The 12100-nt window shown below is 58.9% G+C and overlaps 1 non-coding gene across 1 annotated transcript; it reads right to left on the minus strand.

Moving 5' to 3' along the window:
- Positions 1-820: 820 nt before the first annotated feature.
- On the minus strand, positions 821-939 carry LOC131873249 (5S ribosomal RNA). Its single transcript, XR_009371241.1, has one exon. It is a non-coding gene; the product is annotated as a 5S ribosomal RNA (ribosomal RNA).
- Positions 940-12100: the final 11161 nt, after the last annotated feature.

A 12100-nucleotide genomic window follows, 5' to 3' on the forward strand; every position in this document is an offset into this window, starting at 1 on the left:
CACCTTGGTGGGCGCCATGGTGCGCACCTTTCGTGCGCTCCAAGGTGCGCACGAAGTCGGAGCTCGGTTTGCCCCGGGTGCGCACCTTGGTGGGCGCCATGGTGCACTCCGAGGTGCCCAAGATTGGTGCGCACCAAGGAGCGCTCCGAAGTGCGCTCCAAGGTGCGCGCGAAGTCGAAAGTTGGGTTAATTGTCCGGTTTGCCTCGGGTGCGCACCTTGCGTGCACCTTCGCCAGGGTGGGCGCCTTGGTGCGCACACCTTGGCTGGGCTGCGCACACCTTGGCACCCGCGTTTCCTTCATTTTAAATTTTTTTTTTTTACAATCTCTCAAGTGGGAAATTCTATAATCTCAACTTTTTTTGCCTTTTCAGGAAACTTTTGAATGGAGCGCATCATTGGTGCGCTCCGAAGTGTGCTCCAAAGCTCTCTCCAGCTGCGTGCACCTGCCCCGGCCGCGCACCCGGCCCCGCCCAGCTTCGCTCACCTGTCCCGGGCGTCTGGTGCGGAACCTTAGAGTAAGAAACATCACCGTGCACCTTGGCCAACGTGCGCGACTCGACCGAGCGCGCACTGGCCGAGGTGCACACCGATTTCACCTGGGTGCGCGCGCAGCACCTCGGGCGCACCGGGGTGCGCGCACAACGCCCGGGTTGCACCGTGGCCTGTGTGCTCGGGGCGCCTCGGGTGCGCGCTCGGTGTCGCCCCCGCGCGCGCGGTAGTGCGGGCAGCGCACCCCGGCCCGGCCCGGCCCCGACGAGAACGCAAACGGGCAAAAGGTTTATTCAAATAGCATTGCGACGCCCGGCGAAAAACTAAAAAAGGGTGCAACACCGGGACTTCCCGGGAGGTCACCCATCCCAGTACTACTCCGGCCCAAGCGCGCTTAACTGCGGAGTTCTGATGGGATCCGGTGCACTAATGCTGGTATGATCGCACCCGTTATGAGCTTGTCGCAGTGTGTACTTAGCAAACCGCGACCCACGTGCGAATCCACCCCGGCCACCCACCCCCGTCGAGGTGCACACCCTCCCTCGCGAAGTGCGCCCCGTTCGCCAAGTGTGAGCCCTGCCCGGGTGCGCGCACCTTGCTAGGGCGTCGGGTGTGCACCCGGCCCGGCCTACGTGCGTGCACCTGGAGGGGGCGTCGTGTGCGTGCAGTGTCCCGTCTGCAACGCGGTGCCCACACACCACCTCGGGCGCAACGACCTGCGCTCACATGTGGGCCGAGTGCACCTTGGTGCATGTTCGGGGCGCCTCGGGTGCACGCTCGATCTTGCCCCGGTGCACCAAGGCGCTCGGTTTGCCCCGGGTGCGCACTTGGTGCAAGGTGGGCACCCAAAATAGGGATCAAGCACCAAAACACAAGTTTCGGGATGCAAAATGGGACCCAAGGACCACAAATGCGTTCCAAGACCCATGATGGGTCCACGAGAACAAAAATGTGTTCCGAGACTTAATAAACAAATATTGGGTTTTAGGAGAAGAAACATGCTCTGATGCCCAAAACGAGAATCGACCCCGAAAAGGCCACAGGCCAAAAGTGGGATGCGAGACAAAAAAAAATGGGACCCGAGGACCAAAATTGGGTTCCCAGGTCGAAGACAGGGCAACCGGACAAGAAACGACCTCTAAGGCTCGAAATGAGTCCCGACGACTAAAACTTGACAAGAAGCACCCATCAGGCACCCAACTCGACACCCATGGGATGCCGACCCACCCGGGCTTCCACCTAGCACACCTTGGCACCCACCCACCCTCGCACCCAACCTCGCACCCAACTTAGCACCTTTGAACCCACATTGGCACTCACCCTGACCCTGGCACCTTGGAACCCACATTGGCACTCACCTTGACCCTGGCACCCACCTTTGCACTCACCTTGGGACCCACCCTGGCTCCCACCTCGGCACCCACCCAGACACCCACCTTGGTTCCTTGGCACCCACCTTGGATCCTTGGCACCCACCCCGACACCCACCTTGGCACGCAACTTGGCTACTTGCCACCCACCTTGGCTCCTTGACGCCCACCCCGACAACCACCCCGTGACCTACCCTGGCTAGGGTTGGTGCACACCCACCCTGGTGCCCACCTTGGCACCCACCCTATGACCCACCTTGGCACGCACCTTAGTACCCACCCCGTTACCCACCCTAGGACCCACCCCGTGACCCACCTTGGCCAGGGTGGGTGCACCCACCCTGGTGCCCACCTTGGCACCCACCCATCCTAGCACCCAGCCTGTGACCGGGCTTGGAACCCAACCTTGCACCCGCACCCGTCTTGGCCAGTGTGGGTGCGCACCCATCCTGGCACCCACGTTGTGACACACCCTTTAACCCACGCACCCTAGCACCCACGTTGGCACCCACCTTGGAACCCAACCTAGCAACTTGGCACCCACCCCGTGACCCACCTTGGCATCCACCATAGCAGTCGCCGACTTGGCACCCACCTCGGCACCCACCTTGACACTTGTGGACCCACCTTGCCACTCACCCTAGCATCGACCCATCCTAGCACCCACCCTGGCACCTTTGCACCCTAGCACTCACCCATCCTAGCACCTAACCTGTGACCCACCTTGACACTCACCCTCGCACCCACCTTGGAACCCAACCTAGCACCCACCCACCCTGACACCAACCCTAGCACCTACCCACCCTTGCACCCACCCTGTGACCCATCTTGGCACCCACCCATCCTACCACTCAACCTATCACCCACCTTCTCACCCACCTTGGCATCCACCTTAGCACCCACCCACACTGGCACCTTGGCACCCACCTCGGGCAAGGTGGGTGCACACCCACCCTGGCACCCAATTTAGAACCCACCGAGCATGTTACCCACCTTGGCACCCACATTGCAGCCCACCCTAGTACCCACCCTATGACCCACATTGGCATCCACACCCTAGCACCCAGGCACCTCGACACCCGCCTTGACACCCACCCTAGCACTGAACCTGTGACCCACCTTGGAACTCACCCTAGAACCCACCCACCCTGTGAACCACCTTGGCATCCACCTTAGCACCCACCCACCTTGGCACCCACTCTAGCACTCACCCATCCTAACACCCAACTTGTTACCCACCTTGGCACCCGCCCTCGCGTCCACCTTGAAACCCACCCTAGCACCCACCCACGCAGGAGCCCACCTTGGCACCCAACCTAACACCCACGCATCCTGGCACCCAACTTGTGACCCACCTTGGAACCCACCCTAGTACCCACCTTTGAACCCACTATATCACCAACCCACCTTGGCACCCACCCTATGACCCTCTTTGGAATCCACCCTAGCACGCACCCACCCTGGCACCCACCATGGAGCGCACCCTAGCACCCACCCACCTCGGCACGCACCTCAACACCCACCTTGGTGTGCGCACTGCGCCAACCTCTCAAAGACCCTATGTGGTGCGCTCCAAAGTGTACACCTTTGGTGCGCTCCAAGGTGCGCACCTTTGGTGCACACCGAGGTGCACACCAAAGTGTGCACCGAGGTGAGCACCAAAGTGCACTCCAGGGTGCACACCAAGGCGTGCACCTTTGGTGCGGTCAATGCAAACGAATTCGGAAGTTGGGGTCGATGTCCTAATCGCTGCTGCAGACTACACGTATGAGAATCGGACAAATAGCTTTATATAGGGGAGGTGTTGCGTTTGATGGGTCGACTCCCCTGGTTGTGTGCACTGCACCAACTTCAAAGACCCTGTCTTGTTTAAGAAGTCAAAAGTTGGGGTGGATGTCCTAATCATTGCTGCAGTCTACGCATGTATGAGAATCAGACAAATAGCTTATATAGGGGAGGTGTTGCATTCGGTGGGTTGACTCCCCTGGTTGTGCGCACTGCGCCAACCTCAAAGACCCCGCATAGCAGAAGAAGTCGGAAGTCGGATTTTGGTGAGCACCAAGGCGTGCACCTTTGGTGCGGTCAACGCAGACGAATTCAGAAGTTGGGGTGGATGTCCTAATCGTTGTTGCAGGCTACACATGTATGAGAATCAGACAAATAGCTTATATAGGGGAGGTGTTGGGTTTGATGGGTCAACTCCCTTGGTTGTGCGCATTACGCCAACCTCAAAGACCTTGTTTTCGTTAAGAAGTCAAAAGTTGGGGTCAATGTCCTAATGGCTCCTGCAGGCTACACATGTATGAGAATCGGACAAATAGCTTATATAGGGGAGGTGTTGGGTTTGATGGGTCGACTCCCCTGGTTGTGCGCATTACGTCAACCTCAAAGACCTTGTTTTCGTTAAGAAGTCAAAAGTTGGGGTCGATGTCCTAATTGCTCCTGTAGACTACACATGTATGAGAATCAGACAAATAGCTTATATAGGGGAGGTGTTGGGTTTGATGGGTTGACTCCCCTAGTTGTTCGCATTACACCAACCTCAAAGACCTTGTTTTCGTTTAGAAGCCGAAAGTTGGGGTCGATGTCCTAATTGCTCCTGCAGGCTACGCATGTATGAGAATCAGACAAATAGCTTATATAGGGGAGGTGTTGGGTTTGATGGGTCGACTCCCCTGGTTGTGCGCATTGCGCCAACCTCAAAGACCCTGCATTGCGGATGAAGTCGAAAGTCAGAGTTTGGTGTGCTACAAGGTGTGGTCGAAGGTGCTCACCTAGGTGTGCACCTTTGGAGCACAGGAAAAGTGCCCTCCAAAAGTGCGCACCTTTGGAGTGCACAAAAGTGCCCTCCAAAAGTGCGCACCTTTGGAGCGCAGAAAAGTGCCCTCCAAAAAGTGCCCTCCAAAAGTGCGCACCTTTGGAGCGCAGAAAAGTGCCCTCCAAAAAGTGCCCTCCAAAAGTGCGCACCTTTGGAGCGCAGAAAAGTGCCCTCCAAAAAGTGCCCTCCAAAAGTGCGCACCTTTGGAGCGCAGAAAAGTGCCCTCCAAAAAGTGCCCTCCAAAAGTGCGCACCTTTGGAGCGCAGAAAAGTGCCCTCCAAAAAGTGCCCTCCAAAAGTGCGCACCTTTGGAGCGCAGAAAAGTGCCCTCCAAAAAGTGCCCTCCAAAAGTGCGCACCTTTGGAGCGCAGAAAAGTGCCCTCCAAAAAGTGCCCTCCAAAAGTGCGCACCTTTGGAGCGCAGAAAAGTGCCCTCCAAAAAGTGCCCTCCAAAAGTGCGCACCTTTGGAGCGCAGAAAAGTGCCCTCCAAAAAGTGCCCTCCAAAAGTGCGCACCTTTGGAGCGCAGAAAAGTGCCCTCCAAAAGTGCGCACCTTTGGAGCGCACAAAAGTGCCCTCCAAAAGTGCGCACTTTTGGTGCGCACCAAGGCGCTGGTTCGGTCGTTGCAGGCGAGTTCGGAAGTTGGGGTCGATGTCCTGAGCGGAGGTGCAAACTACACAGGTGTCGGAATCGGACAAATAGCTTATATAGGGGAGGTGTATGCTTCGATGGGTCGACTCCCCAGGTTGAGCGCACCGCGCCAACCTCAAAGACCCTACGGTATGGATGAAGTCGGAAGTTGGGTCCGATGACCGATTCGATTAGTAGGTATGCTCATGAGGTCGGAATTTGGGTCCGATGACCTGCCATGTGCAGGAAGGCGAATGTTGACACTGTGCGTTGCAAGGTGCACACCAAGGCGCTGGTGCGGTCTTTTTAGTCGAGTTCGGAAGTTGGGGTCGATGTCCTGATCGGAGGTGCAAGCTACACAGGTGTGGGAATCGGACAAATAGCTTATATAGGGGAGGTGTATGCTTCGTTGGGTCGACTCCCCGGGTTGAGCGCACCGCGCCAACCTCAAAGACCCTACGGTATGGATGAAGTCGGAAGTTGGGTCCGATGACCGATTCGATATGTAGGCATACTCGCGAGGTCGGAATTTGGGTCCGATGACCTGCCACGTGCAGGAAGGCGAATGTTGGCACTGTGCGTTGCAAGGTGCGCACCAAGGCGCTGGTTCGGTCGTTGGAGGCGAGTTCGGAAGTTGGGGTCGATGTCTTGATCGGAGGTGCAAACTACACAGGTGTGGGAATCGGACAAATAGCTTATATAGGGGAGGTGTATGCTTCGTTGGGTCGACTCCCCGGGTTGAGCGCACCGCGCCAACCTCAAAGACCCTACGGTATGGATGAAGTCGGAAGTTGGGTCCGATGACCGATTCGATATGTAGGCATACTCGCGAGGTCGGAATTTGGGTCCGATGACCTGCCATGTGCAGGAAGGCGAATGTTGGGACTGTGCGTCGCAAGGTGCGCACCAAGGCGCTGGTGCCGTCGTTGCAGTCGAGTTCGGAAGTTGGGGTCGATGTCCTGGTCAGAGGTGCAAACTACACAGGTGTGGGAATCGGACAAATAGCTTATATAGGGGAGGTGTATGCTTCGATGGGTCGACTCCCTGGGTTGAGCGCACCGCGCCAACCTCAAAGACCCTACAGTATGGATGAAGTCGGAAGTTGGGTCCGATGACCGATTCGATACGTAGGCATATTGGCGAGGTCTGAATTTGTGTCCGATGACCTGCCATGCGCAGGAAGGCGGAATTTGGGTCCGATGACCGAGTTGATGGCGTGCCATGCGCAGAAAGGCGGAATTTGGGTCCGATGACCGAGTTGATGTTGATGGCCCGCCATGCACAGGAAGGCGGAATTTGGGTCCGATGACCGATTTGAAGGCGTGCCATACGCAAAAAGGCGGAGTTTGGGTCCGATGACCGAGTTGATATTGATGGCCCGCCATGCGTAGGAAGGCGGAATTTGGGTCCGATGACCTGACATACGCATGGAGTCCGACTCGGGGGCCGATGTTCGATTCGATGACTTGCATTGTGGGTAAAGTCGGAAGTTGTGGTCTTTGACCCGATTCGATGACCAGACTTCGGCTGCTTGAGAATCGGACAAATAACTTATATAGGGGAGGTAGTGTTCTCGAGCATCCTCCCCCCGTGCCCGTTTATGTCGATTGATGCTGGTGCTCGACTGGTTGGAGCGCTCGGATGCAAAAATCTTGCACCAGGATTTATCGATTGTGATGGACACGGCAAGTCTCCTGATTGCTATGCAGGAGCTCATCGTGAATCTCTATGCGGCCTTGGTATGGACTCGACCTGCGGAATGGTTCGGCAATGGTAGTCGCTCCAACACGTCCTTGCAATGGCCACAGAGGTGATTCGACTAGAGCTCCAGTCTAGCTTTTGGGTTGCTTGGCGGACTGGTATAGCCGCGATCGAGTTCCGGCCATGAACGTTTTAGATAGCTCTTGGGCTTTCTGGGACGGAAGTCGGAAGTTTGGGCTGTTGTCCGATTTGATGACCATTCTTCGGATGTGTGAGAATCGGACAAATAACTTATATAGGGGACTGTGTTGTCTCACGCAGCCCCCTCCGTGCCCCTCTATCTCGACCGATGTTGGTGCTTGAAAGGGTTGGGATCGCTCGGATTTATAAACGTGCACCACCATTTGTCGAGTGTGAGGGACGCGGCAGGTCTCCTAAATGCTATGCGGGCGCTCTCTGAGAATCTCTATCCGGCCTCGACACAGACTAGTCTTGCTGAATGGTTTGGCACTGGTAGTCGATCCAACACGTCGTTGTTGTGGCCGCCTAGGCGATTCGATTCGAGCCCCCGTCTAGCTTTTGGGTTGCTTGGCGGATTTTGCCCTATCCGCAAGTGAGCTCGGTCCCTAAACGTTCGAGAAACCCGATTGCTATGCGCCGACTCTCTTTCTTGCGAGCCTCCATCTAGCTTTTGGGTCTCTACGGAACGGAAGTCGGAATCTGGGACCGTTGTTTGATTCGACGAGGCAGACTACGGTTGTGCGAGAATCGGACAAATAACTTATATAGGGGAGGTGTTGACTGGAGCATTCTCCCCCGTGCCCCTCTAACTCGACCAATGCTGGCGCTCGAACGGTGGTAGCGCTCGGATTTTCATTGAGCGCCAGCATTGGTCGATTTAGAGGGGCATGCGAGATTCCCGAATGCTATGCGAGGGCTCTAACGGAAATGTCTATTGGTTTCGGTATGGATGCAATTGCGAGTGGTTCGGCAAAGGTAGTCGTTCCGATGCGTCCATGTCGTGGCCAAATCGATAATTCGATTTGAGCCCTCGTATAGCATTTGGGTCTCTCGATGTGATTCCGCATTCCAGTCCCTTTGGGCACTGCTTGAGCCGCATCCCAGGGGGTTCCCTTCCCAATAATCTGCCTCGCAACCCGATTGCTATGCGGTGAGGCTCCTCGGCCGCCTCGGAACTATCTGTGTATCAGACGCATCGCGGGATAAGGGGTTGGCAACGGTAGTCGCCCCAAGCGCGTCCGATGCTTGGACCATTCCGAGGCGGCCCTGAAGCCTCTTCCGTCTAGCCGTTGGGTCCTTCTCGCCGCATCCCTCGCCTCGCACCCCGATTGCTATGCGGTGAGGCTCCTCGGCCGCCTCGGAACTATCTGTGTATCGGACGCGTCGCGGGATAAGGGGTTGTCACTGGTAGTCGCCCCAAGCGCGTCCGATGCTTGGACCATTCCGAGGCGGCCCTGAAGCCTCTTCCGTCTAGCCGTTGGGTCCTTCTCGCCGCATCCCTCGCCTCGCACCCCGATTGCTATGCGGTGAGGCTCCTCGGCCGCCTCGGAACTATCTGTGTATCGGACGCGTCGCGGGATAAGGGGTTGTCACTGGTAGTCGCCCCAAGCGCGTCCGATGCTTGGACCATTCCGAGGCGGCCCTGAAGCCTCTTCCGTCTAGCCGTTGGGTCCTTCTCGCCGCATCCCTCGCCTCGCACCCCGATTGCTATGCGGTGAGGCTCCTCGGCCGCCTCGGAACTATCTGTGTATCGGACGCGTCGCGGGATAAGGGGTTGTCACTGGTAGTCGCCCCAAGCGCGTCCGATGCTTGGACCATTCCGAGGCGGCCCTGAAGCCTCTTCCGTCTAGCCGTTGGGTCCTTCTCGCCGCATCCCTCGCCTCGCACCCCGATTGCTATGCGGTGAGGCTCCTCGGCCGCCTCGGAACTATCTGTGTATCGGACGCGTCGCGGGATAAGGGGTTGTCACTGGTAGTCGCCCCAAGCGCGTTCGATGCTTGGACCATTCCGAGGCGGCCCTGAAGCCTCTTCCGTCTAGCCGTTGGGTCCTTCTCGCCGCATCCCTCGCCTCGCACCCCGATTGCTATGCGGTGAGGCTCCTCGGCCGCCTTGGAACTATCTGTGTATCGGACGCGTCGCGGGATAAGGGGTTGTCACTGGTAGTCGCCCCAAGCGCGTCCGATGCTTGGACCATTCCGAGGCGGACCCGAAGCCTCTTCCGTCTAGCCGTTGGGTCCTTCTCGCCGCATCCTTCGCCTCGCACCCCGATTGCTATGCGGTGAGGCTCCTCGGCCGCCTCGGAACTATCTGTGTATCGGACGCGTCGCGGGATAAGGGGTTGTCACTGGTAGTCGCCCCAAGCGCGTCCGATGCTTGGACCATTCCGAGGCGGACCCGAAGCCTCTTCCGTCTAGCCGTTGGGTCCTTCTCGCCGCATCCCTCGCCTCGCACCCCGATTGCTATGCGGTGAGGCTCCTCGGCCGCCTTGGAACTATCTGTGTATCGGACGCGTCGCGGGATAAGGGGTTGTCACTGGTAGTCGCCCCAAGCGCGTCCGATGCTTGGACCATTCCGAGGCGGACCCGAAGCCTCTTCCGTCTAGCCGTTGGGTCCTTCTCGCCGCATCCCTCGCCTCGCACCCCGATTGCTATGCGGTGAGGCTCCTCGGCCGCCTTGGAACTATCTGTGTATCGGACGCGTCGCGGGATAAGGGGTTGTCACTGGTAGTCGCCCCAAGCGCGTCCGATGCTTGGACCATTCCGAGGCGGACCCGAAGCCTCTTCCGTCTAGCCGTTGGGTCCTTCTCGCCGCATCCCTCGCCTCGCACCCCGATTGCTATGCGGTGAGGCTCCTCGGCCGCCTTGGAACTATCTGTGTATCGGACGCGTCGCGGGATAAGGGGTTGTCACTGGTAGTCGCCCCAAGCGCGTCCGATGCTTGGACCATTCCGAGGCGGCCCCGAAGCCTCTTCCGTGTAGCCGTTGGGTCCTTCTCGCCGCATCCCTCGCCTCGCACCCCGATTGCTATGCGGTGAGGCTCCTCGGCCGCCTTGGAACTATCTGTGTATCGGACGCGTCGCGGGATAAGGGGTTGTCACTGGTAGTCGCCCCAAGCGCGTCCGATGCTTGGACCATTCCGAGGCGGCCCCGAAGCCTCTTCCGTGTAGCCGTTGGGTCCTTCTCGCCGCATCCCTCGCCTCGCACCCCGATTGCTATGCGGTGAGGCTCCTCGGCCGCCTTGGAACTATCTGTGTATCGGACGCGTCGCGGGATAAGGGGTTGTCACTGGTAGTCGCCCCAAGCGCGTCCGATGCTTGGACCATTCCGAGGCGGACCTGAAGCCTCTTCCCTCTAGCCGTTGGGGCTTTCTCGCCGCATCCCTCGCCTCGCACCCTGATTGCTATGCTGTGAGGCTCCTCGGCCGCCTTGGAACTATCTGTGTATCGGACGCATCGCGGGATAAGGGGTTGGCAGTGGTAGTCGCCCCAAGCGCATCCGATGCTTGGACCATTCCGAGGCGGCCCTGCAGCCTCTTCCGTCTAGCCGTTGGGGCCATCTCGCCGCATCCCCCACCTCGCACCACGATTGCTATGCGGTGAGGCTCCTTGGCCGCCTCGGAACTATCTGTGTATCGGACGCATCGCGGGATAAGGGGTTGTCACTGGTAGTCGCCCCAAGCGCGTCCGATGCTTGGACTATTCCGAGGCGGCCCTGCAGCCTCTTCCGTCTAGCCGTTGGGGCCATCTCGCTGCATCCCCCACCTCCTCGGCCGCCTCGGAACTATCTGTGTATCGGACGCATCGCGGGATAAGGGGTTGGCAGTGGTAGTCGCCCCAAGCGCGTCCGATGCTTGGACTATTCCGAGGCAGCCCTGCAGCCTCTTCCGTCTAGCCTTTGGGGCCATCTCGCCGCATCCCTCGCCTCGCACCCCGATTGCTATGCGGTGAGGCTCCTCGGCCGCCTGGGAACTATCTTCGTATCGGACGCATCGCGGGATAAGGGGTTGTCACTGGTAGTCGCCCCAAGCGCGTCCGATGCTTGGACTATTCCGAGGCGGCCCTGTGGCCTCTTCCGTCTAGCCGTTGGGGCCATCTCGCCGCATCCCCCACCTCGCACCCCGATTGCTATGCGGTGAGGCTCTTCGGCCGCCTTGGAACTATCTTCGTATCGGACGCATCGCGGGATAAGGGGTTGTCACTGGTAGTGGCCCCAAGCGCGTCCGATGCTTGGACTATTCCGAGGCGGCCCTGCAGCCTCTTCCGTCTAGCCGTTGGGGCCATCTCGCCGCATCCCCCACCTCGCACCCCGATTGCTATGCGGTGAGGCTCCTCGGCCGCCTTGGAACTATCTTCGTATCGGACGCATCGCGGGATAAGGGGTTGTCACTGGTAGTCGCCCCAAGCGCGTCCGATGCTTGGACTATTCCGACGCGGCCCTGTGGCCTCTTCCGTCTAGCCGTTGGGGCCATCTCGCCGCATCCCCCACCTCGCACCCCGATTGCTATGCGGTGAGGCTCCTCGGCCGCCTTGGAACCATCTTCGTATCGGACGCATCGCGGGATAGGGGGCTGTCACTGGTAGTCGCCCCAAGCGTGTCCGATGCTTGGACCATTCCTAGGCGGCCCTGAAGCCTCTTCCGTCTAGCCGTTGGGGCCTTCCCGCCCCATCCCTCGCCTCGCACCCCCGATTGCTATGCGGTGAGGCTCCTCGGCCGCCTTGGAACCATCTGTGTATCGGACGCATCGCGGGATAAGGGGTTGGCACTGGCAGTCGCCCCAAGCGCGTCCGATGCTTGGACCATTCCGAGGTGGCCCTGAAGCCTCTTCCGTCTAGCCGTTGGGGCCTTCCCGCCCCATCCCTCGCCTCGCACCCCGATTGATATGCGGTGAGGCTCCTCGGCCGCCTTGGAACTATCTGTGTATCGGACGCATCGCGGGATAAGGGGTTGGCACTGGTAGTCGTCCCAATCGCATCCGATGCTTGGACCATTCCGAGGCGGCCCTGCAGCCTCTTCCGTTTAGCCGTCGGGGCCTTCCCGCCGCATCCCTCGCCTCGCATCCCGATTCCTATGCGG

This window comes from Cryptomeria japonica, unplaced genomic scaffold, assembly GCF_030272615.1.
Source record: "Cryptomeria japonica unplaced genomic scaffold, Sugi_1.0 HiC_scaffold_1315, whole genome shotgun sequence".
In the NCBI taxonomy this organism is placed as follows: domain Eukaryota; kingdom Viridiplantae; phylum Streptophyta; class Pinopsida; order Cupressales; family Cupressaceae; genus Cryptomeria; species Cryptomeria japonica.